The 23,856-nt window shown below is 38.1% G+C and overlaps 2 protein-coding genes and 3 long non-coding RNA genes across 12 annotated transcripts in view; 4 read left to right on the top strand and 1 right to left on the bottom strand.

The window, feature by feature from the left end:
- LOC118496143 overlaps nt 1-22,713 on the top strand; it is a 28,048-nt gene extending 5,335 nt beyond the window's left edge. Inside the window, exons 2-3 of one of the 2 annotated variants that reach the window (XR_004898628.1) lie at nt 8,847-8,891; nt 22,592-22,713. This is a non-coding gene — a long non-coding RNA (uncharacterized LOC118496143). Of the gene's footprint in view, nt 1-8,846; nt 8,892-22,562 lie in introns of both variants that reach the window. The other variant, XR_004898627.1, reaches the window with a different exon arrangement.
- Nucleotides 1-23,856, top strand: part of LOC116058018 — a 347,926-nt gene that overhangs the window by 169,839 nt on the left and 154,231 nt on the right. The window lies entirely within an intron of this gene.
- Nucleotides 1-23,856, top strand: part of LOC116034148 (calpain-2 catalytic subunit-like) — a 228,387-nt gene that overhangs the window by 178,918 nt on the left and 25,613 nt on the right. The gene's annotated exons all lie outside the window — the stretch shown is intronic.
- Nucleotides 531-19,137, bottom strand: LOC116058398. Its single transcript, XR_004898626.1, has 3 exons — nt 19,085-19,137; nt 2,597-2,646; nt 531-1,109 (listed from the first exon to the last, which is right to left on the bottom strand). It is a non-coding gene; the product is annotated as an uncharacterized LOC116058398 (long non-coding RNA).
- Nucleotides 11,899-18,165, top strand: LOC118496144. The gene is made up of 3 exons (XR_004898629.1): nt 11,899-12,051; nt 17,719-17,720; nt 17,980-18,165. It is a non-coding gene; the product is annotated as an uncharacterized LOC118496144 (long non-coding RNA).

Raw genomic sequence — 23,856 nt, 5'->3', positions numbered from 1 at the left:
TTAGTTTCTGCTCAACTTGTGTTCAGTCTGTTCTTGTTTCTGACAGAATATAAACTGTGTAAGAGAGTCAGGGCGCCATCTGGTGGAACAATCCTCAACTCATCCTCAAAGATACACATTTATCTCTCTTTATTGTTCCCCTTTTCAACAAGAAGAACTCTGGACATAGTTAAGAAATGTTCTGTCTCATAAAATCCAAAAACAATGAGAGTGGAAAGTGTCAGTCATGTTGAGATAAACAGAACACTTTAATTTGGTGAAATAATCATGAACAGGAGGAAATGTTTTAGATGTGTGTGTGTGTGTGTGTGTGTGTGTGTGTGTGTGTGTGTGTGTGTGTGTGTGTGTGTGTGTGTGTATTTATATTTTTTTGTGTGGCTCTGTATGTGTGTGTGTGTGTGTCTGTGTGTGTTAATATGACTCAAATCAAGAAAAAGCTGCAGCTATTTTATTAGAATGACGTGAATACACTTGAACCCACATCTACTTTATGAATGAGTGAACATGATGACATTAAAAACAGACCCACATTTAAATTGTCACATGTGTTTTATTCAACAGGAGACACAAGTTACTCTGATTCATCAGCCAGTAACATTTTACTCTGACTCATCAGGTAGTAACAGATTACTCTGATTCATCAGGTAGTAACAGATTACTCTGATTCATCAGGTAGTAACAGATTACTCATGTATTTTAAACTCAGTAGGTTTGTTTTTGACACAGGTGACCAGGATTTTCTTCTCCACCTCCTCAACCGTGTACTGACAGTTGGGAGGCTTGTTATGAGCAGGATCAACTTTACACTCAACCAGTTTAAAGTTCTCTTTGCTGACTCCCTTTCCTCCACCCCCACAGACGGCTCGGACCTCGTCCACTGTAGCTTTGATGAAGGTTTTCTCCGGCTTACAGGTGGTTTTGTTGAGGACATCAAATCCTCTGTCAATCATCACCTGGGTGCATAGGTTAGCCACGATATGCTCTTGTTCAAACTTGTTATCATCAACCCCCCTAACGTTAATCCTATTGGAATCAAAGATAGAACTGCTGCACAGTTGGCACAGAGAGAGCAGCAGAAAACTGGCAAAGAAAGAGATCTTCATGTTGATCTGAAGAACACAAGAGTTATAAAAGCTGTTAGAGACTTTACTCTGACATATCTAACATCTCTTTATATTATCATATAAAAGCTGTTAGAGACTTTACTCTGACATATCTAACATCTCTTTATATTATCATTTAAAAGCTGTTAGAGAAACTCAATCACTGAAAAATAAGCAAGAACGACTAAAAAGTTAAAACAAAACGACAAAAACGTAAAAATTGTAAAACAAGGTGCAAAAACAGAGCGTCTGAAGTGTCACGAGTAAAAAAAGTTTGAAAAAGTTCAGAGAAAATCACCAAAAACTTATAAAAAGCATCGTCCTCAAAGCTGAAACAGAATCTATATCAGCAGAGAAGTTTGAATGTCTTAGAGACAGAAAAAGCATTTCTTTCTGTGTTGCGGGTCGTACCCCCCCTTTCCCCTTTCCTGTCTAAAGATGTCACAATAAAAGCTCAAAAAATAATCTTAACAAAGTGTCTGAAAAACATAAAAAAGTATTTTTATTTTCCAAATGCTAATGATTTTAAACTTCTTTCTGAATGTTCAATGTACAGTATTATCAGACATGGCTTTTCACTTAAAATGAAAGAAATCTATGGACTTCTTAGGTAACATTTGTTTTTATTTTGATAAATGTCTCATGTCTTTGGAGTTCTGCAGAGTTCATGAAGTATGCTTCACACAGAAAGTCAAGAAAAAGCTGGTTGAATCTACCTTTTTGCCAGTTTTAGACTATGGAGATGTGTTTTACAGACACTCCACAAAGACTCTGTTGAAATCATTGGATTCTGTGTATCAGTGAGCACTGAGATTTATAATGCATGCAAAGCACTCTACCCATCACTGTGTATTATATGAAATGGTGTATTGGCCCTCACTCAACACAAGAAGGCTCAAACATGGGTTGATCTTTGTGTACAAATCAATAACTGCACACACTCCTTCATATTTAACTACAGTTTGTAACACCTAGTAGAGATCTACTAGGTGTTAAAAAGTGAACACAATCTAAGATCAAGTAGATACATACTGTATGATGTTCCACAAACTAAAACAGAGTTTGGAAAAACTGCTTTTAGTTACAGTGCTCCAACTTCATGGAATGAGTTACAATATCAGCTAAAACTGCAGGTTTTTATTTCACATACTGAATTCAAGTCCTACCTAAATCAAATATATCAACATGTCTGCACTTGTTTTAAAATGTGATTTTCTTCTTGACCAGGGCTTCCTTAAAAAGTATTATATTTATTACCAATATAGTGTGTACACCACTGCACACAGGATTAAATACATTTCATATACAGGTTCAACAGATTTATTTCTGTAGAAGAAATCCATAAAGTCCCAATGCAGCGAGATGAAGTTAGACAAACAAAACAATGAAGTGAAAATATAAACAAACTTTTGAGTTTTCGTCCTTGCAGATGAAACAGAATCAGAGAAGTTTAAATGTGTTAAAGACAGAATAATAATATAAAGTATATTTACCTGTATGACAGGAGAGAGATGAGTTCTAGAGTCAGCAGCAGGAGAGATACCTGGAATATCACATGATACATGAACAAACACTACATTACATCACAGTTAACTACATTACATCACCTTTAACTACGTTTATCACATGTAACTACATTACATCAAATTTTACTACATTTATCACATTTAACTACATTACGTCACATTTAACTACGTTACATCACACTTAACTAAAAAAGTGGCGACAAAACTGTCAAAAAGCAGCAAGAAAAACTGTCAAAGTGCAGAAAAAAGGTAAAAATAGCCCCGAAAAAAGTATCGAAAAGGTCAAGAATAGAACATAATTCTACGTGATACGAATTATATTTACATCACATTTAACTACATTACATCACAGTTAACTTCAAGGTTTTTTGGAAACGGTCAACAAAGTGTCAAAAATGCAACAAAAATGCAGACAAAAATGTGAAAGAGTGACAAACATCAAAGGAAATGACAAACCTTGAAAAATACGTAGAAAAAAGTGTCAAAAATGTTGAAATTCTTTTTCAACAGAGTGACTGAAAATTCAACAAACAAGTTGACAAAAAATCGAAAACAAAAAGTGACAAAAACTAATGTTAGGAGCCAGAGTTAGCGTTTTCTCTTACCGTAGAGTTGGTGGAGAGAGCTCAGGTGCTGATGAAGATGAAGAAGAAGAGCAGAACTCTGACACAATGCAAATCTGAAGAATGTTCAGATAGAGAAATGAAATAGTCTGCAGTCTTATATCCTCCGACAGAGAGAGGTTGTCTCTGAAGTTAACAGACATCCCACCCACTGATCCTAATTTAAATACACACGTTACTGACAGTCAAAGATGAACGCGTGAAACCCAAAAGATCAAGTTAAAATGTTAATGTTTTAACACTTGAAGATGTTTTCACACTTTGTTCCAATGCAGGTGCGTACTGTTCATGATGACTTACAAAAATAGAGAAACATTAACTTTAAAATATACTTTTTTATATTATGAAACACAATACTGAGGCAGTTTCTATAGCAGGTATAGCATTAGCTTTCACTAGCAGCTAGAACTGACTTTTACATCAGGATTTATTTTGCTTAATGTCAAAGTCAAGATTTTTGTGCTTAAAGTGCTTTACATTAAAAAAAGCAGAACTAGAAATAGGAATACACAACAAGATAATCAACAAGAACAAACAAGACATACAAGTGGATCTATACACACACACACACACACACACACACACACACACACACTCATACTTCGGCATCCCCATTTCAGACTCCCTCTCATGGTCCTTCCATATCAGCTGTGCCATTAAGAAGGCACATTAGAGGCTTTATTTTCTGAGGTGTCTCAAGAAATATGGTATGTCCCTTTAGATGCTACAGAACTTGTACCGCTGTTCAATTGAGAGTATACTGACAGGCAACATTGTAGTGTGGTTTGGCAGAGCTACTTCACATGACCTTAATCTTCTGACAAAGGTGGTCAAAACTGCATCTAAAATCATTGGGTTCCACTTGAACTGCTCCAAAACATTTACTGGAAATGCAGCACTAAGAAGGCACCAGGTATTATGGAGGATTCTAGTCATCCTGCACACAACCTCTTCTCCCTCCTTCCATCAGGGAGACGTTTGCAGAGCATCCCAACTCATACATCACGTTTCACACACACACACACACACACACACACACACACACACACACACATGCGCACACACACACACACACACACGCACACACTCGCACAGACACATAGACAGTCAAACATACACACAGACACACAGTCATACACACACACACACGCACACACATACACACAAACACACACTCTCTCTCTCTCTCTCTCTCTCACACACACACACACACACACACACACACACACACTTACACATACACACACACAGACACACACACTCACACAGTCCAACATACTCACACACTCACACACAAACGCACACACACATACACAAACAAACAAACACTCACACACACTCATACACTCAAGTTAAGATGTTAATGTTTTAACACTTTAAGAAGTTTTCACACTTTTTTCCAATGTAGGCACTTATTGTAAATGATGATCTACAAAAATAGAGAAACATTACCTTTGAAAAATACACACACACACATGCACACACACTCATACATACACATTAACACACACACACACACACACACACACACACACACACTCATACATTCAACTTAAAGGACAAATGAACCTAGAGGTTAATACCGTGTACAGTGTCGACCGTTCTCTGGGATATGTTTTCATGCTGATCGAATGTGTCTCTAGCTTGAAACAAGCTAGCCCAAACCGCTGAGTAGCTTATTATGCTAGTTTTCGGGGCATTGGTAGAGTAAAAATAAATCACTATTTTATACCACTACCAAGGCTTAAAATAGCACCAAACTTTCACAGTAGCATAATAAGGGCCCCTACATGTAAACTAAAGCATTGAGAAGTTTGTAAGTGTACAGACATTAATTCATATTTATATAATATATTCGACTGGTCATGACTGTTTTCCAAAGCTGGCGCTGCCTCTCTGATCATTCCTGTGTTTTCTTTAATGGCACTATCTCTGTGCAAAAAAGTGTCCAAACAAAGTTAATAAGAAAACGGTATATCACTGACAACACCAGTGAAACATTCATTCAGCTTTTCTCGTCCACACCCACCCTCTCAGGGGTCTCAGTCACTGAGCTTGTAGACAATTTCAATTGTAAAATTACAAATGTTATTGATGCCATTGCTCCCATTAAGGTAAAAACTGTCTCTGATAAGAAAAGATCTAAATGGAGAAATGCCATACTGGTAAGAACAGAAAAAAGAGAGTGTCGAAAAGCAGAACGCAGGTGGCGAAAAACTAATCTCCAGGTCCACTACAACACCTTTAAAGAGAGTCTTCGCATTTATAATTTGGAACTGAGGAATGCAAGGCGGTCCTTCTTCTCGGACATTATTGCCAAAAACAATAATAATTCACGTGCTTTGTTTGCTACTGTCGATAGGTTAACAAACCCTCCAGTACCAGTAGCATCTGAACTTTTATCCACAAAGGCCTGCAATGATTTTGCCACCTTCTTCAATGACAAAATTCAGAAAGTCAGTGCTTCCATATCGAGTACAGGGTATGTGTTGTCACAGTGTCCAGGCAAAACAGATTCCAATATGACCCAATTTCATATGATTAACCGTAAAAACCTGGAGGACATTATACAACATCTGAAAACCTCCTCCTGCTGCCTTGATATTCTACCAACGGGCCTTTTCAAAAATGTTGCAAATTGTTTGGCTACAGATCTTCTACAGATTGTAAACACGTCTCTTCTCTCTGGTATCTTCCCACAGGCCCTGAAAACTGCAGTCATTAAGCCACTCTTAAAAAGAATAATCTAGACACGTCACTAATGAGCAACTATAGGCCGATATCAAACCTTCCATTTTTAAGTAAAATCATTGAAAAAACGGTTTGTCAACAACTGAACCTTTTCTTGACAGTAAACAACAGTTTTGATGCCTTCCAGTCGGGTTTTCGACCACACCACAGCACTGAGACAGCTCTTGTTAAAGTCGTTAATGACATCCACTTAAACACAGATAGATAGTGGCAAAATTTCGGTCTTGGTATTACTTGATCTCAGTGCTGCATTTGATACGGTCGACCATGACATATTACTAGACCGATTGGAAAACTGGGTTGGCATTTCTGGCTCAGTACTAAAGTGGTTTGAGTCTTATTTAAAGAATAGGGACTACTTTGTGTCTATAGGGAATTATACATCTGAGCATACAAATATGACGTGCGGAGTTCCCCAAGGCTCAGTTCTGGGGCCTCTCCTGTTTAACATATACATGCTTCCACTGGCTCGAATTATGGAAAACAACAAAATAAGTTACCATAGTTATGCGGAAGACACACAACTTTATATAACCTTATCGCCAGGGGACTATAGTCCAATACAACAACTGACTAAGTGCATTGAACAAATTAACGACTGGATGTGCCAGAACTTTCTTAAATTAAATGAAGAAAAAACTGCAGTGGTTGTTTTTGGAGCAAAAGAGGAACAATTAAAAGTCAGCACTCTGCTTCAAACGATAATGTTAACAACAACAGACAAAGCCAGAAATCTTGGTGTAGTCATGGACTCAGACCTGAATTTTAACAGCCACATTAAGACAATTACAAAGTCAGCCTATTACCACCTTAAAAATATATCAAGGGTTAAAGGACTTATGTCTCAGCAGGACTTGGAAAAACTTGTCCATGCTTTTATCTTCAGTAGACTTGACTACTGTAACGGAGTCTTTACAGGTCTCCCTAAAAAATCAATCAGACAGCTGCAGCTGATTCAGAACGCTGCTGCTCGAGTCCTCACTAAGACCAAGAAAGTGGATCACATCACTCCAGTACTGAAGTCTCTACACTGGCTTCCAGTGCCTCAAAGAATTTATTTCAAAATACTTTTGTTGGTTTATAAATCACTAAACGGTTTAGGGCCAAAATACATTTCTGATCTGCTAGTACACTATGAACCACCCAGACCTCTCAGGTCGTCTGGGACAGGTCTGCTTGTTGTCCCCAGAGTCAGAACTAAACAGGGGGAAGCAGCGTTTAGTTTCTATGCTCCATATATCTGGAACAAACTCCCAGAAAACTGCAGGTCTGCCGCAACTCTCAGTTCTTTTAAATAAAGGATGAAGACGAAGATGTTGCCTTTCGTTAAATAACTGTTCATTTGTTAAACTGAAGTTGCATTGTTGACACTGTATGACAATCTATATAAGCATATAAAGAGAAATTCCTATTTTATCTGCTTTTATATATTTAACTGTTTTAATTGCTCTTCAATGTTTCATTTCTTATACTGCACTGTAACTTTTATTCTTGTATTTTATCTGTTTTAAATTTTTTATTCTGTTTTCATGTAAAGCACTTTGAATTGCCCTGTTGCTGAAATGTGCTATACAAATAAAGCTGCCTTGCCTTGCCTTGCCTTGTATACATGAACGGTACGACTTTATAAACTATCTTTTTAATGAACTGTCTGTACACTTACAAACTTCTCAATGCTTTGGTTTACAGGTAGGGACCATCATTACGCTACTGTTACCTGCCTCAGACCCAGGGGTATCTGGGCAGGTACAAAGCCACAGGCTGGATAGCACTGTGGGCTGGAAAGTAGTGGAGCTACAGAAATTATGTCTTTCTCAAGCACTGGATGTTTATTTCTGAATCAAATATCTCAGAAATACTTCAAGATCATAAACCATAACTTTAGCCATTACATGGACTATATAATATAGGAATGATATATAAATATACTGAATACAATGAAGAAACCAATATGTAAAGCATTGGTATATATCAGATAAAATACAAAACCCATTAATAGCATATTGTGAAATAGATACCAGTCTTACTGTATAATATATCAAATATACATCAACAAATGACACTATAGATTATAGTACATCTTGAAACAATTGCTACAGCACATTCAAGTATGTAGACATAGGCTACATGGATATCTTGCTATCTGTTAGATTATTCCTTTAAAGTGAACACATACAGCAGATCAGAGGCTACGTTGGATTACTTCTATGAAATACATTACAATACATTACAACCTTTTCATAGATCAAATACCAAGATACTATATTAAGATTTTAACTGTTCACGTGACTGTGTGATACTCAATCACCAAGACAACGCATCGGTCTGCTGTTTGCGTGTGTGTCTACAGGCACGAGCACATCCACTGATGGCCGTGTAGCCTCCATAGAACATTGACAGGCTCTGGCTAATAAAATGCATACTGCACAGAGCATCGGCAATACAAACAACATGATAGAAAGTACAGAGAGACTTAATAAAATAAATATATATTACACTTGAACATACTGACGTTCAATCGACACAACTGTTTACAGTCCGTACAGAAAGACGAGAGAACGGAACCTTCACTGACGGTGACAGGCTAACTTCAACTAGCTCGCTAGCTAAAGCTGCTAGCAAATATATATCGTATATAACACATCATAATAATTATAATTATGTCTTTCTCAAGCGCTGGATGGTTATTTCTGAGCGCTCAAGCTACCGTCTCCATGGCAACCCACTACGGTAAAGCAGTGCAACAGCGCCATCTACCGGCATGAAGTGAAATGCTGTACATGGAAATGTTATCTTGAATGTAATAAAATAAAATAAAAACACCAAGAAGTAGACACTCAGAGGTCCCCACGAACACTAGAAACACTCAGAGGTCCCCACAAACACTAGTAACAGTCTTTAGGACACACACGCACATACACACGCACATGCACATGCACATGCACATTCACATTCACACTCACACGCATGCACACACACATTCCTTTTTGCTGTAACGCAATAACATAGCGAGTTACTAATTCAATTTTAGTAATATTATACCAGTTACAATCTCAGTGACGAGAGTTAATAAGCATTTTTACACATTTTGTGATTATTTAGGAACACCGCGAAAACAATTCTTCATGAGAAAAAAAAAAGCTGGAGTAGTATTTCATGTTGCTGTATTCGATGGTTGAAATGACTGCAGAGAGATACATTTCAAGATGGACATCATTTTTAGGAGTTATTACGCTGCATTGAAGATAGCTGTCCCATCACTGTTCCCGTGGTCAGAGCTAGAACTAGAGACGGTACGGACAACATCTGTGTCCCAACAGGTAACGGAACGGACAACATCTGTGTCCCAACAGGTGACGGTACGGACAACATCTGTGTCCCAAAAGTTGACGGTACATCAGCGCAAACATGTCGGGAATTAATGTTTAGGCTTGCTACACGTAAATATAATTACATTTTATCAGACGTAGAAAGTAACTACACCGCACTTCAATACAACTGTACGGTACTTTTAATTGAGTATTTTCATTTTCTCCTACTTGCCTATTGTATGTTTTACTTCTCTATTTTTATAGCTTTATTTACTTTGCATATTCAAATTAATTATACAAAATATTGTAATTAATCTATGATTTATTAAAGTGGATAAAGAGGAGACTTTATTGATCTGGTGGTGAAATTCACAAACAACCTGCCTAGTCAAACTTCCACTTTTATTTTAGTATTACATTTTGGAAGTAATTTGCCCAACACTGTTCAGTTCTGTCCCAACCAGGCCTTTTCCTGCCCAGCAACAGAAGTACAGACGTACCGTCTGCTTTCTCCTTCCTTTCTTCATTCTCTCAGATTATACTGGGATGTACTGAACCTTCTTTGCACAAAGTATAAAGACTTAAAAGACTTTGTTGACAAAAGCATAATTTCAGATCTCACCTATTATGTATTAGAATTTCCACCACACTCATTAGCAAGCAATTCACTGTTATACTACATAATACCTCAAAATATACTGTATAATTTGACGTGTACAGAGTAAAAACCTACCTGTCAACCAGGTGGGTGCTACACATTGGTGGTGGTAGAGAGTAGTCCCCCCCCCCTTCCCCCAAAGCGCTTTGAGTGTCATATATATATACATACATATACACATATATAAATGTAATGAATTATTATTATTATTATATTATTATTATTATTATAAATTAAGAAAGTAAATAAAACACATCCTGTACAAAAAGCAAGGTTACTTTAACATGCGCTGGTGAGTTAAGAATTAAAAGTATACAATCTTTTACAACAAGGTTACCTGAACAGTACCGTTAGGTTATTGATAGTCTATATCAGCAACATTTCACCAGGATGTCCCTGGGTTAACACTATGTAGGAATTTCTCCCATCTAGCGGTGAAACTGTATTTTGCATTCAAAAGAATAGTGCTCTCTAGCGCCTCGTTTTTTCAAATGTGTGTTGCAACTACGGTAGCCGTTATGTACCAAGAAGCTATGACAACATGTCTTCCAATTTTCCATTTTATGGCGATGAGGATTCCTTCTCCTGTGGCTCGGCATGAGTATGATCCTCTATTATTAACTACAGGGCAGTGACAAGCGCCTCTCACTGATGTCCTTCTCCGTTTCAGCTGGTTTCAGTCACGTGACGCTGGCTCTGAACGAAAACCCGCTGTGGATTAGCGAGACAGGTAGGCTCGTGCTTTATGTCCCTCTCAGCAATTATAGTTTTCAAAATGGCGGAACGACATGGAAGCTTTCTTGGACTTGTCCATCCAATGTAAATACAGATAAGAAATTCTTCGCTTACAAGGATAAGTCAGTTCATTGGCAGAGGTCATTTTACACCAATGAGGACATATTTATGAATGAAGATATTGATTTTAGCTAATAAAATACTTAAAACACTACACAGTGGACCTTTAAACATATGAATTGGAAAATTCAGGTATTTTGAACACACTACAGGTGAAGAGTTTTAAACATTTTAACTAACAGATATCAGCATCAAACCTCTGATTAGTGACATTAAGACTAGTATTTTCTGTCAAACAGACAGAGTGTAGTAACATGAATGTTTTCTGAAAGAAGACATGTTATGGAAGATTAATAAAGGTAAAGATGATGTTTCTGTCCGTTAGTGTCTCTTCTTAAAAACAGCAGCATCATAAACATCAAACATTTAGAGTTCAGAGCTGAAGTTGAACAGATTATTTTAGTTTGTGCTCCACTTGTGTTCAGTCTGTTCTTGTTTCTGACAGAATATAAACTGTGTAAGAGAGTCAGGGCTCCATCTGGTGGCACAATCCTCAACTCATCCTCAAAGATACACATTTCTCACTCTTCATTGTTTCTCTTTTTCAACAAGAAGAACTCTGGACATTTGTTAAGAAATGTTCTGTCACATAAAATCCAAAAACAATTAGAGTGGAAAGTGTCGGTCATGTTGAGATAAACAGAACACTTTAATTTGGTGAAATAATCCTCAACAGGAGGAAATATTTTAGGTGTCTGTGTGTGTGAATACGACTCATATCAAGAAAAACATAATTATGTTGGGGAAACTGCAGCTATTTTATTAGAATAACGTGAGTAAACGTTACTAAACATAATGTCAATAAACTTGAATGGGTAAACTCGTCCTTGAACAGATTCTAATCAGTGACGGTGTTTAACAATAAAAACTACAACTCCCATGATTCCACGCAGCTTCCCAACATCATCAGAAGTCTGTGTTACCATCCAGTGTTCAGGTTGAGAGACCCCTAGTGGCAGAAAGTTACATATTGTACGTTTAATGTCTGCAGTTTACAGGTTTCTTGTCTTCAGAGAATCAGATGTTTTCTTACACAGTTAAAACTAACTAACAGTTGTTGTTATTGTTATTATATTGATCTGTAGTTTTACCCACATCTACTTTATGAATGAGTGAACATGACAACATTAAAAACAGACCCAGAGTTAAACTGTCACATGTGTTTTATTCAACATGATACACAAGTTACTCATCAGGTAGTAACAGATTACTCTGATTCATCAGGTAGTAACAGATTACTCTGACTCATCAGGTAGAAATCTTACAAAGTGAACAGGGTTACGTTTTATACATGCAACTACAATGTACTTGTTGTATCTTGCACTCTTGTATTTACAGTCGGGAGGATTACCTTTAGGTCTTGTGCAGACAATAATGTTGAATTTCTTTTTACTTTTATAATTATTACCACCAATGTTCTTTCTTCCAGTCCCACAGACGTGTCTGACGCTGGTGAAATTTGCTTTGATGAAGGTATTTGTCGGTTTACAACCGTTGCCGTCCGTGATTCCTCTGTCATTCATATCCTTGGTGCAGCCATTATCGTCCATCTTCTCGTTGATATGCTGTCTTTTAAACTTGTCAACAGGAGTTTCTTCTTCTTCAAACTCCAGAGAGAGCACGGCAGCAGAAAGCAGCAGAACACCGACAGAGAGAGAGATCTTCATGATAGTCTGGGAACACAGAGTTATATTTACCTGAGATTAGATGAGATTATTATTAGTCAGCAATTTACCGAAGAGTTTCAGTCTGTCCTTCACTCCACTGGTTTCATGAAATGAGAAAGATGAAATGATTACCAAAGGTTTTAAAGAGAATAAAACAAAAAGTAAACTCTGACACGATGCAAATCTGAAGAGTCTGCAGACAGAAAAATTAAATCATCTCCTGTCTTATATCGTCCGACAGAGAGAGGTTGTCTCTGAAGTTCGTCACCATATATGGTGACCAATCAGCTCCAGGTCCAGGTGTTACACACACAGATCACACATAAATACACACTTCACTGATGGTGATGGTCAAAGGCAACCACAGGAAATCAAGAAGGAAAGTTAAGATGTTGTTTTCTCACAGTTTGTTCTGATGCAGACGCTGACTGTATCTGACTGACTCTTTGTCTGTGTGTGTTTGTGTGCATGTGTTTCTCTCTCTCTCTATATGTGTGTGTGTGTGTGTGTGTGTGTGTGTGTGTCTGCGTCTCTTTGTGTGCATGTGTTTCTCTCTTTATATGTGTGTGTGTGTCTGCGTCTCTCTGTGTGTCTGTGTTTGTGTGCGTGTGTTTCTCTCTCTCTATGTGTGTGTGTGTGTATCTACCTCTCTGTGTGTGTGTGTGTGTGTGTGTGTGTGTGTCTCTCTCTCTATGTGTGTGTGTGTGTGTGTTTTCAGCTAGTTTTCAGTCAGTTTTTAGGCAGTTTTCAGTCAGGATGTACTGAGGTATGCATGCACTTTTCACACTGTTCACACCACAAGTAGTTAGTTCCTCTATGATAACCACAGAGCTGGTTCACACCAGTCTGTCTTCTGTCACATTCAGGAGCCTCATTTATAAACGTGGCATACGAACAAAAGAAGACATGCGCCGCTCTCTATCCAAGAATTGGGATTTATAAAAAGCAAACATAACCGGAAAATGTTCGGTCCTCCACGGACTCTCTGACCCCGGCGTACGCACAGAAACGGAGGAAATGAGAAACGGCGAAACCAACGGGAGATGGATGAAACACTTTAATAACTTAAAGAACAGAAGAAACATGTCACTTTTTTATACACACATATTTGTGCACCAACAACACAGGCAACTTTTTCAAACATGCATTTCTCCTGTGTCAGTAATGTCAATCTAAAGGGATGTGATCTCATGATAACATTAGGAATTGGATTCTAAAATTCGTAAAGTGATAGGATTTGAGAAATATGACTCTGATTATTTATTGTATGTCTGTCAGTGACCTACTTTTGGAAGAAGCCAGGAAATGCACTTCTGCTTATAACACACAAGACGTGCAGAAGGACTCACTACACTGTACATCACTCGTGTCATTAGGGTCAGACAAAGTGTATGAAAAACAATGTTACAGGGACAGCAAAAAATTAATGACTAACAATCACACAAATATTTGGGTCAGATAACAAGTGTGTTGCAGTATTTCATTAGAACCTGAAGAACAGAACATGTTGACAGTGTATCATTCATCCCTTCATGTTTCCCTCTCTGAGCATACAGGATGCAAATGGGAAGATTTGTAGTATTTATGTCAAAATTTAACACAGATCAGCAACCAACTGAACAAAAATCTGTTTATTACAGCGCTTGTCATCTTGATTTAGTGAGCTTTGTTTCTTTATGCAGCCTCCTGTTATGCAGCAGGAAGACAGAGCTGGTTGGTGCATGTAGACAAGTGTTTAATAATGTTGAAAACCATGGGCGATTTTAGACGATTGTAGACCCTAAATTTCATCTCAGCCCCCCTAAAAATTATAATATTAAAAAACTTTTGGTGCTTCAAGTGAGAGTTTGTGAACTCGTCTGTTAGTGACAGAAGACAAACTATTACAGATTCAAAGGACTTGAAACAAGTTTAATATCCTGTGTGTCTGTCGCCGATGCTATGCACCTGTAACACAGTCAAGGAAAGGGTTAACAGAAACGTAGTGTTGGCCAATCGGAGGAAGTTATGCTAGACTCACGCCTTTGGCTGAGTCTCTATCTGATCTGTTAGAGGGAGAGCAGGATACGGTTGTGGTAGTCCCCAGAGAGAAGTTGGTCATTTCATGGCGCAGATTAGAACCCAGAGACGTGAGCACCTAAAATTGCTGAATGTTAGAACATTGAGTCACATTGGTCTTTATTACTGAGACTTATGAAGTGTCAGGTTTAGTTCCATCATAGTGTCAACAAATGTTAGCTGACGTTGTTGTTCAGTAGCTCAGAGATTATCAGATAATGAAATTACTGATTTATCCGTTTCACATTCTCATTAGGGGCAGATCTCCCCTAAAGGTCTGATCCTAGAATCACCCCTGTTGAAAACTGTGAAATATTTTGCAAAAATAATGATTAATGAATAATCAAAAGGGAGAAATGTATTTATCTGTTATACTGTTGCTTAATCTTTCTTATAAATCTGCAGTTTCTGCTTGAATATAAATGTCTAGATGTAGTGATGTATGCATGCTCTTTTGACCACATATAGTTTGTTCCTCTATGATAACCACAGCCCCCCCACCCCACCCCCCCACAACCAGGCCTTTTCCTGCCCAGCAACAGAAGTACAGAAGTACCGTCTGCTTTCTTCTTCCTTTGTTCATTCTCTCGGATTATTCTGGGATGTACTGAACCTTCATTGCACAAAGAATAAAGACTTAAAAGACTTTGTTGACAGAAGCATTATTTCAGATCTCACCTGCTATGTATTAGAATTTCCACCACACTCATTAGCAAGCAATTCACTGTTATACTACATAATACCTCAAAATATACTGTATATTTGGACATGTGTACAGGGTAAAAACCTACCTGTCACCCAGGTGGGTGCTACACATTGGTGGTGGTAGAGAGTAGTCCCATTTTGAACACACTACAGGAGAAGAGTTTTAAACATTTTAACTAACAGATATCAGCATCAAATCTCTCTGATTAATGACATTAAGACTAGTATTTTCTGTCAAACAGACAAAGTGTAGCAACATGAATGTTTTCTGAAAGAAGATATGTTATGGAAGATTAATAAAGGTAAACATGATGTTTCTGTCTGTCAGTGTCTCTCCTTAAAGGGATACTTCACCGATTTAGGTGAAGTGAAGTATCAGTAGAAACAGTAGTATTTTCGAATGACTGTGCCTCCCTCCCTCATGTCCCCCTGAGACGAGACGTCTCTGTATTGTGTGTCTGGAAAAAAGCCTCTGATGATGCAACAATCGTCATTTAGCATCATCTGAGGCATTTTTGCCCAGAGTGTATGGACTACAGCCAGCTAGTTCCGCATGTTTTCATGCCGCCCATAGGGGGTGGGACTGTCACTGGCCGATGCTAGCCGAGCGGAGCCGAGGGTCAGCCATCTTGAAGCTTCGCTAAACTGGCTCCGTCTTTTCATCAGAAAACTTTTACAACAATTATGTGCATTCAAACTACTGCACGTGTGTACCACTGGGATACATTGGTACAGATCGAACAATATGCAGGACACTTTATTACAGACGGAATACTCCACACAATACGTGCGCTTCGCCTGCTACGGAGACCAGCACCTCAGCCTGCGGTCACGCCCAATGCCGCTAGCCGGGGAAAGGGACCTCGACAGCAGTGTGCAGGAGTGGAAAGCAGCTAGGTGGAAAGCTAACGCTAGCCGGCCACCTGTTCCATCAATCCTGCTTGCAAGTGTCCGCTCATTAGACAACAAACTGGACTACATCCAACTTCATCTAAACTCCCAACGCGAGTTCAGGGACTGCTGTGTTTTTGTTGTTGTGAAAACATGGCTGAACAACAGTGTACCGGACTAGTGGAGGTGGGCTATGTTAACACAGCCTGGTGCTTGTGTCAGCCTAAATGAGCAGTTAATAAATACCGACCATTCTACATTCCATGCAAATTTACAGCTGTGTTTCTACTCAGTGTTTACATCCCACCAAGCGTTAATGCTAGTATGTGTTAGCTGAACTTTACGGAGCATATAATGTGTGTGCACTAAATGTAGCCTGTTTTGTATGTTGTTTTTATATAATGTCGTTTTTATATATTTATATATTTTATATTAAATGTGTAACACCACTTGAGCCACGGTGAAACGTTGTTTCTTGTATATGGTTGAAATGACAATAAAACACACTTGAGTGGACTTGAATGCTGCCTCACTGTCTGTCTGTCTGACTGTCTGTAAACGGTAGGTGTGGCTTGGAAGTGGACTCTAAAGCAGCGAAGCAAGTGCATTCTGGGATTTGGTGTCTTTCATCCATATGAGACAAAAACACATTTTCTGGCTTATCTCGGCCTAGAAGGCACCAATTTCTAAAAGAAATTCACATTTCTACTACATAAGTGACCCATTTAAAGATATATTCATCTTTCCAACGGTGAAATATCCCTTTAAAAGCAGCAGCATCATAAACATCAAACATTTAGAGTTCAGAGCTGAAGTTTAACAGATTATTTTAGTTTCTGCTCCACTTGTGTTCAGTCTGTTCTTGTTTCTGACAGAATATAAACTGTGTAAGAGAGTCAGGGCTCCATCTGGTGGCACAATCCTCAACTCATCCTCAAAGATACACATTTATCACTCTTCATTGTTTCCCTTTTTCAACAAGAAGAACTCTGGAAATTTGTTAAGAAATGTTCTGTCTCATAAAATCCCAAAACAATTAGAGTTGAAAGTGTCGGTCATGTTGAGTTAAACAGAACACTTTAATTTGGTGAAATAATCCTCAACAGGAGGAAATATTTTAGCTGTGTGTGTGTGTGTGTGTGTGTGTGTGTGTGTGTGTGTGTGTCTGTGTGTGTATGTGTGTGTGTGGATCTTTGAGTGTGTGAGTCTGTGTGTCTTTGTGTGTGAATACGACTCATATCAAGAAAAACATGATTATGTTGGGGAAACTGCAGCTATTTAATTAAAATAACATGAGTAAACGTTACCGAACATAACGTGAATAAACTTGAATGTGTAAACTCGTCCTTCAACAGTTTCTAATCAGCGACGGTGTTTAACAATAAAAACTACAACTCCCATAATTCCACGGAACTTCCCAACATCATCAGAAGTCTGTGTTACCATCCAGTGTTCAGGTTGATAGACCCCTAGTGGCAGAAAGTTACATATTGTACGTTTAACGTCTGCAGTTTTCAGACTTCTTGTCTTCAGAGAATCAGATGTTTTCTTACAGTTAAAACTAAAACAGTTGTTGTTGTTATTGTTATTATATTGATCTGTAGTTTTACCCACATCTACTTTATGAATGAGTGAACAGGACGGCATTAAAAACAGACCCAGAGTTAAACTGTCACGTGTTTTATTCAACAGGAGACACAAGTTACTCTGATTCATCACATAGTAATAGATTACTCTGATTCATCAGGTAGTAACAGATTACTCTGATTCATCAGGTAGTAATAGATTACTCTGATTCATCAGGTAGTAACAGATTACTCTGATTCATCAGGTAGTAATAGATTACTCTGATTCATCAGGTAGTAACAGATTACTCTTGTATTTTAAACTCAGTAGGTTTGTTTTTGACACAGGTGACCAGGATTTTCTTCTCCACCTCCTCCACCGTGTACTGACAGTTGGGAGGCTTGTTATGAGCAGGATCAACTTTACACTCAACCAGTTTAAAGTTCTCTTTGCTGACTCCCTTTCCTCCACCCCCACAGACGGCTCGGACCTCGTCCACTGTAGCTTTGATGAAGGTTTTCTCCGGCTTACAGGTGGTTTTGTTGAGGACATCGAATCCTCTGTCAATCATCACCTGGGTGCATAGGTTAGCCACGATATGCTCTTTTTCAAACTTTTTATCATCAACACCCCTATTGTAACCAAAGAAACCGCTGCACAGTTGGCACAGAGAGAGCAGCAGAAAACCGCCAAAGATAGAGATCTTCATGTTGATCTGGAGAACACAGAGTTATAAAAGCTGTTAGAGACTTTACTCTGACATATCTAACATCTCTTTATATTATCATATAAAAGCTGTTAGAGACTTTACTCTGACATATCTAATAACTAGGTGTTAAAAGTGAACACAATCTAAGATCAAGTAGATACATACTGTATGATCTTCTAGAGTTTCATGAGTTGCAATATCAGCTAAAACTGCAGGTTTTTATTTCACATACTGAATTCAAGTCCTGCCTACATCAAATACATCACCATGTCTGCGCTTGTTTTTAAAATGTGATTTTCTGTTTTAATTTCTTATTCATTATTCCTGTCCATCCCTGTCTGTCTGTTACTTGTTGTCTGTTAAAGTGGATCCTCTATGTGCTGCCTTCTTGGCCAGGGCTCACTTAAAAAATATTATATTTATTACCAATATAGTGTGTACACCACTGCACACAGGATTAAATACATTTCATATACAGGTTCAGCAGATTTCTTTCTGTAGAAGAAATCCATAAAGTCCTGATGCAGCGAGATGAAGATAGACAAACCAAACAATGAAGTGAAAATATAAACAAATTTTGGGTTTTCGTCCTTGCAGATGAAACAGAATCAGAGAAGTTTAAATGTGTTAAAGACAGAATAATAATATAAAGTATATTTACCTGAATGACAGGAGAGAGATGAGTTCTAGAGTCAGCAGCAGGAGAGATATCTGGAATATCACATGATAACACACACACTACATTACATCACATTTAACTACATTACTTCACATTTAACTACGTTTATCACATTTAACTACATTACATCACATTTTACTACGTTTATCACAATTAACTACATTACATCACATTTAACTACGTTACATCACACTTAACTAAAAAAGTGTGGACAAAAACTGTCAAAAAGCAGCAAGAAAAACTGTCAAAAAAGTGCAGAAAAAAGGTAAAAATAGCATGCAGGTATAGCAAGTATCGAAAAGGTCAAGAATAGAACATAATTCTACGTGATACGAATTATATTTACATCACATTTAACTACATTACATCACAGTTAACTTCAAGGTTTTTTTGAAACTGTCAACAAAGTGTCAAAAATGCAACAAAAATGCAGACAAAAATGTCAAAGAGTGACAAACATCAAAAGAAATGACAAACCTTGAAAAATACGTAGAAAAACGTGTCAAAATGTTGAAATTCTTTTTCAACAGAGTGACTGAAAATTCAACAAACAAGTTGACAAAAAATCGAAAACAAAAAGTGACAAAAACTAATGTTAGGAGCCAGAGTCAGCGTTTTCTCTTACCGTAGAGTTGGTGGAGAGAGCTCAGGTGCTGATGAAGATGAAGAAGAAGAGCAGAACTCTGACACAATGCAAATCTGACGAATGTTCAGATAGAGAAATGAAATAGTCTGCAGTCTTATATCCTCCGACAGAGAGAGGTTGTCTCTGAAGTTAACAGACATCCCACCCACTGATCCTAATTTAAATACACAAGTTACTGACAGTCAAAGAAGAACGCGTGAAACCCAAAAGATCAACTTAAAATGTTAATGTTTTAACACTTGAAGATGTTTTCACACTTTGTTCCAATGCAGGTGCGTACTGTTCATGATGACTTACAAAAATAGAGAAACATTAATTTTAAAATATACTTTTTTATATTATGAAACACAATACTGAGGCAGTTTCTATAGCAGGTATAGCATTACCTTTCACTAGCAGCTAGCACTGACTTTTACATCAGGATTTATTTTGCATAATATCGAAGTCAAGTTTTTTTGTGCTTAAAGTGCTTTACATTAAAAAAAGCAGAACTAGAAATAGGAATACACAACAAGATAATCAACAAGAACAAACAAGACATACAAGTGGATCTATACACACACACACACACACACACACACACACACACACACACACACACTCTCATACTTCTGCATCCCCATTTCAGACTCCCTCACATGGTCCTTCCATATCAGCTGTGCCATTAAGAAGGAACATTAGAGGCTTTATTTTCTGAGGTGTCTCAAGAAATATGGTATGTCCCTTTAGATGCTACAGAACTTGTACCGCTGTTCAATTGAGAGTATACTGACAGGCAACATTGTATTGTGGTTTGGCAGAGCTACTTCACATGACCGTAATCTTCTGACAAAGGTGGTCAAAACTGCATCTAAAATCATTGGGTTCCACTTGAACTGCTCCAAAACATTTACTGGAAACGCAGCACTAAGAAGGCACCAGGTATTATGGAGGATTCTAGTCATCCTGCATACAATCTCTTCTCCCACCTTCCATCAGGGAGATGTTTGTAGAGCATCCCAACTCATACATCACGTTTCACACACACACACACACACACACATGCACACGCACGCACACACGCACAAACACACACACACACACACTCACACTCACACACACACACACACACACGCACACATGCACACAAACACACAAACACAAAACACACGCACACACAAACACGCACAGACACACACACTCACACACACTCATACACACACACAAACACACACATGCACACACACACACACACACACACACACACACACTCAAACATACACACCCAGACACACAATCATACACACACTCACACACACATACACACACTCACTCACACACACACACACACACACACACACACAGATACACACACATTCATACACACAAACACACACACACACACACACTCATACACTCAAGTTAAGAAATTAATGTTTTAACACTTTAAGACGTCTTCACATTTTGTTCCAATGCAGGCGCTGTAAATGATGACCTACAAAAATAGAGAAACATTAACTTTGAAAAATACACATAGATATGTTTTCATGCTAATCGAATGTGTCTCTAGCTTGAAACAAGCTAGCGCAAACCGCTGAGTAGCTTATTATGCTAGTATTCAGGGCACTGATAGAGTAAAAATAAATCACTATTTTATACCTCTAACAAGCCTCAAAATAGCACCAAACTTTCACCGTAGCATAATGAGGGTCTCTACATGTAAATTGAAGAATTGAGAAGTTTGTAAGTGTACAGACATTAATTTATATTTATATTATATATTCGACTTGTCATGACTGTTTTCCAAAGATGGCACTGCCTGTATACACGAACGGTACGTCTTTATAAACTATCCTTTTAATGAACTGTCTGTACACTTACAAACTTCTCAATGCTAGCACATTCAAGTATGTAGACATAGGCTACATAGCTATCTTGATATCTGTTAGATTATTCCTTTAAAGTGAACACATGCAACAGATCAGAGGCTACATTGGATTACGTCTATGAAATACATTACAATACAAACAACCTTTTCATAGATCAAATACCAAGAATGATATATTAAGATTTTAACTGTTCACGTGACTGTGTGATAATCAATCACCGACACAACGCATTTGTCTCTCGAATGCGTGTGTGTCTACAGGCACGAGCACATCTACTGATGGTGGCATAGCCTCCATAGAACACTGACAGGCTCTGGCTAACAAATGCGCATTAGCTAGGTAAGGATTACATGAGCTAGCTCCAACTTCGGCCTGTACAAGGCAGGATTAGCCGGGAGACTTCTTCTAAACTAGGGTGCACTTCCAATTTTGTGTGGAATACCTGCAGAACAGGGACATGTAAGTAGTTCTATACAATTTATTTTGTAGATTAGGGTGAATTTGTGTGTGTTGTAGCAGTGTTTTGCAATTGAGAACGAGCTAGCATGCTAGCGCTAGCATGCTAATGGTTAGCCCCCTAGGCCCCTCGTCTTGGCTAGTGATGTAGAAAGCCGTGCAGATTTTGAACAGCTTGCCCGAAGACTGAAAGGAGGACACATTCAGAAACCGTATCTCACTCAAAACAGCATGGATGTTTTTTTTTCAAAGTTTGTAAGCGTGTGGAAGTAGCAGACACAAAATAACACCCCAAATCCCAGAAAAAGAGATTTTTTCATAATATGGGAACTTTAAAACAAAGTAGAGCTAGAAATAGGAATACACAACAAGATAATCAACAATAACAAACAAGACATACAAGTGTAAATATACACACACACACACACACACACACACACACACACACACACACAAACGCGCACACACTCATACAGTCATACACACGCAGAATTACTCAGAGGTCCCCAAAAACACTAGAAACACTCAGAGGTCCCCACAAACACTAAACACTAGAAACACTCAGAGGTCCCCGCAAACACTAGAAACACTCAGAGGTCCCCACAAACACTAGGAACACTCAGAGGTCCCCACAAACACTAAACACTAGAAATACTCACATTCACACACACACACACACACATACACACACTACTTTCTGTCTTGCAATTTAGCTATTCTCACGTAGATTATCTGTTTTGATTGGACAATGATGGATTGGAATGATGTCAGGATTACGTATAGTCATTTGCATATTTATTTACGGGAGGAAGCATGGCGGGGTCACATGCGTTCAATTTCACATTGATTATGTATAAAGGAAAGGTGCACAGGACCTGCCGTACGACCAGTTTTATACATTTGAATATTTCTGTGCGTGTACATACTTATCCAGTTTTGTGCGTACGGTAACTTTTAATATGAAAGATGCACTTTCTTTTTCACATGATGCCCCCCAGGAGACTTTATAATGGTCATTATAAGGTGAGAAAAGCAACAAAAACATCAAAAGAGACATGAGGTTTAAAAAAAAGCAGCTAAAGCATCAAAAAATTACCGTCTCTGTTATTATCAACATCTACTTTATCAATGATTGCTCGGGCTGCATTAAAAAAGATGTTAATTGTGTTTTATTGAACAGGAGACAGACTTTACACACACTGATTTAAGAGTTGATAATGGGTACGCAAAAGACCGTAAAAAAACCCGACAAACAGATAAGACGGGTTATATTCTTATTTCACAGATAAGAGCAAAGTTTGATTCAATGGTGATTTAAAGATTTATTCGGATTTTTCAACGTAAAATAAAGCCAGACTTTAGAGCGCCGCTTACTGCGCTCCATGACTGAAACACAACAAGCACCTGGAAGTACCGTGGGCACCATGGAGGGAGCGTGCCTATGTTCCCACAATTCTTTATTTCTTTTTTTTTAAGATTATTTTTTAACAACTGAGCTATCTTGGCGCCCATGTTCCCACATTTCTAAGATTTTTTTCAAAATTAGGCCCTATGTTCCCACATTTCCTATGTTCCCCTAACCCTAACCCTATGAACACAAGACCTAATTTTGAAAATGTCCTAGAAATGTGGGAACATAGGGCTGACCCTGCTACGGAAACCAAAACTTGCAATAGCTACTTTTCAATTCAATTATATTTTATTTACAATGTCATATCAGAGAATAACAGAAGTTATCTCAAGACACTTTACAGATAGAGTAGGTCTAGACCAGTGGTTCTCAA

Source organism: Sander lucioperca, chromosome 10 (assembly GCF_008315115.2).
Source record: "Sander lucioperca isolate FBNREF2018 chromosome 10, SLUC_FBN_1.2, whole genome shotgun sequence".
Taxonomy (NCBI): Eukaryota; Metazoa; Chordata; class Actinopteri; order Perciformes; family Percidae; genus Sander; species Sander lucioperca.
The sequence above is the reverse complement of the archived record's forward strand: the minus strand, read 5'-3'. Positions and strand labels throughout refer to the sequence as shown.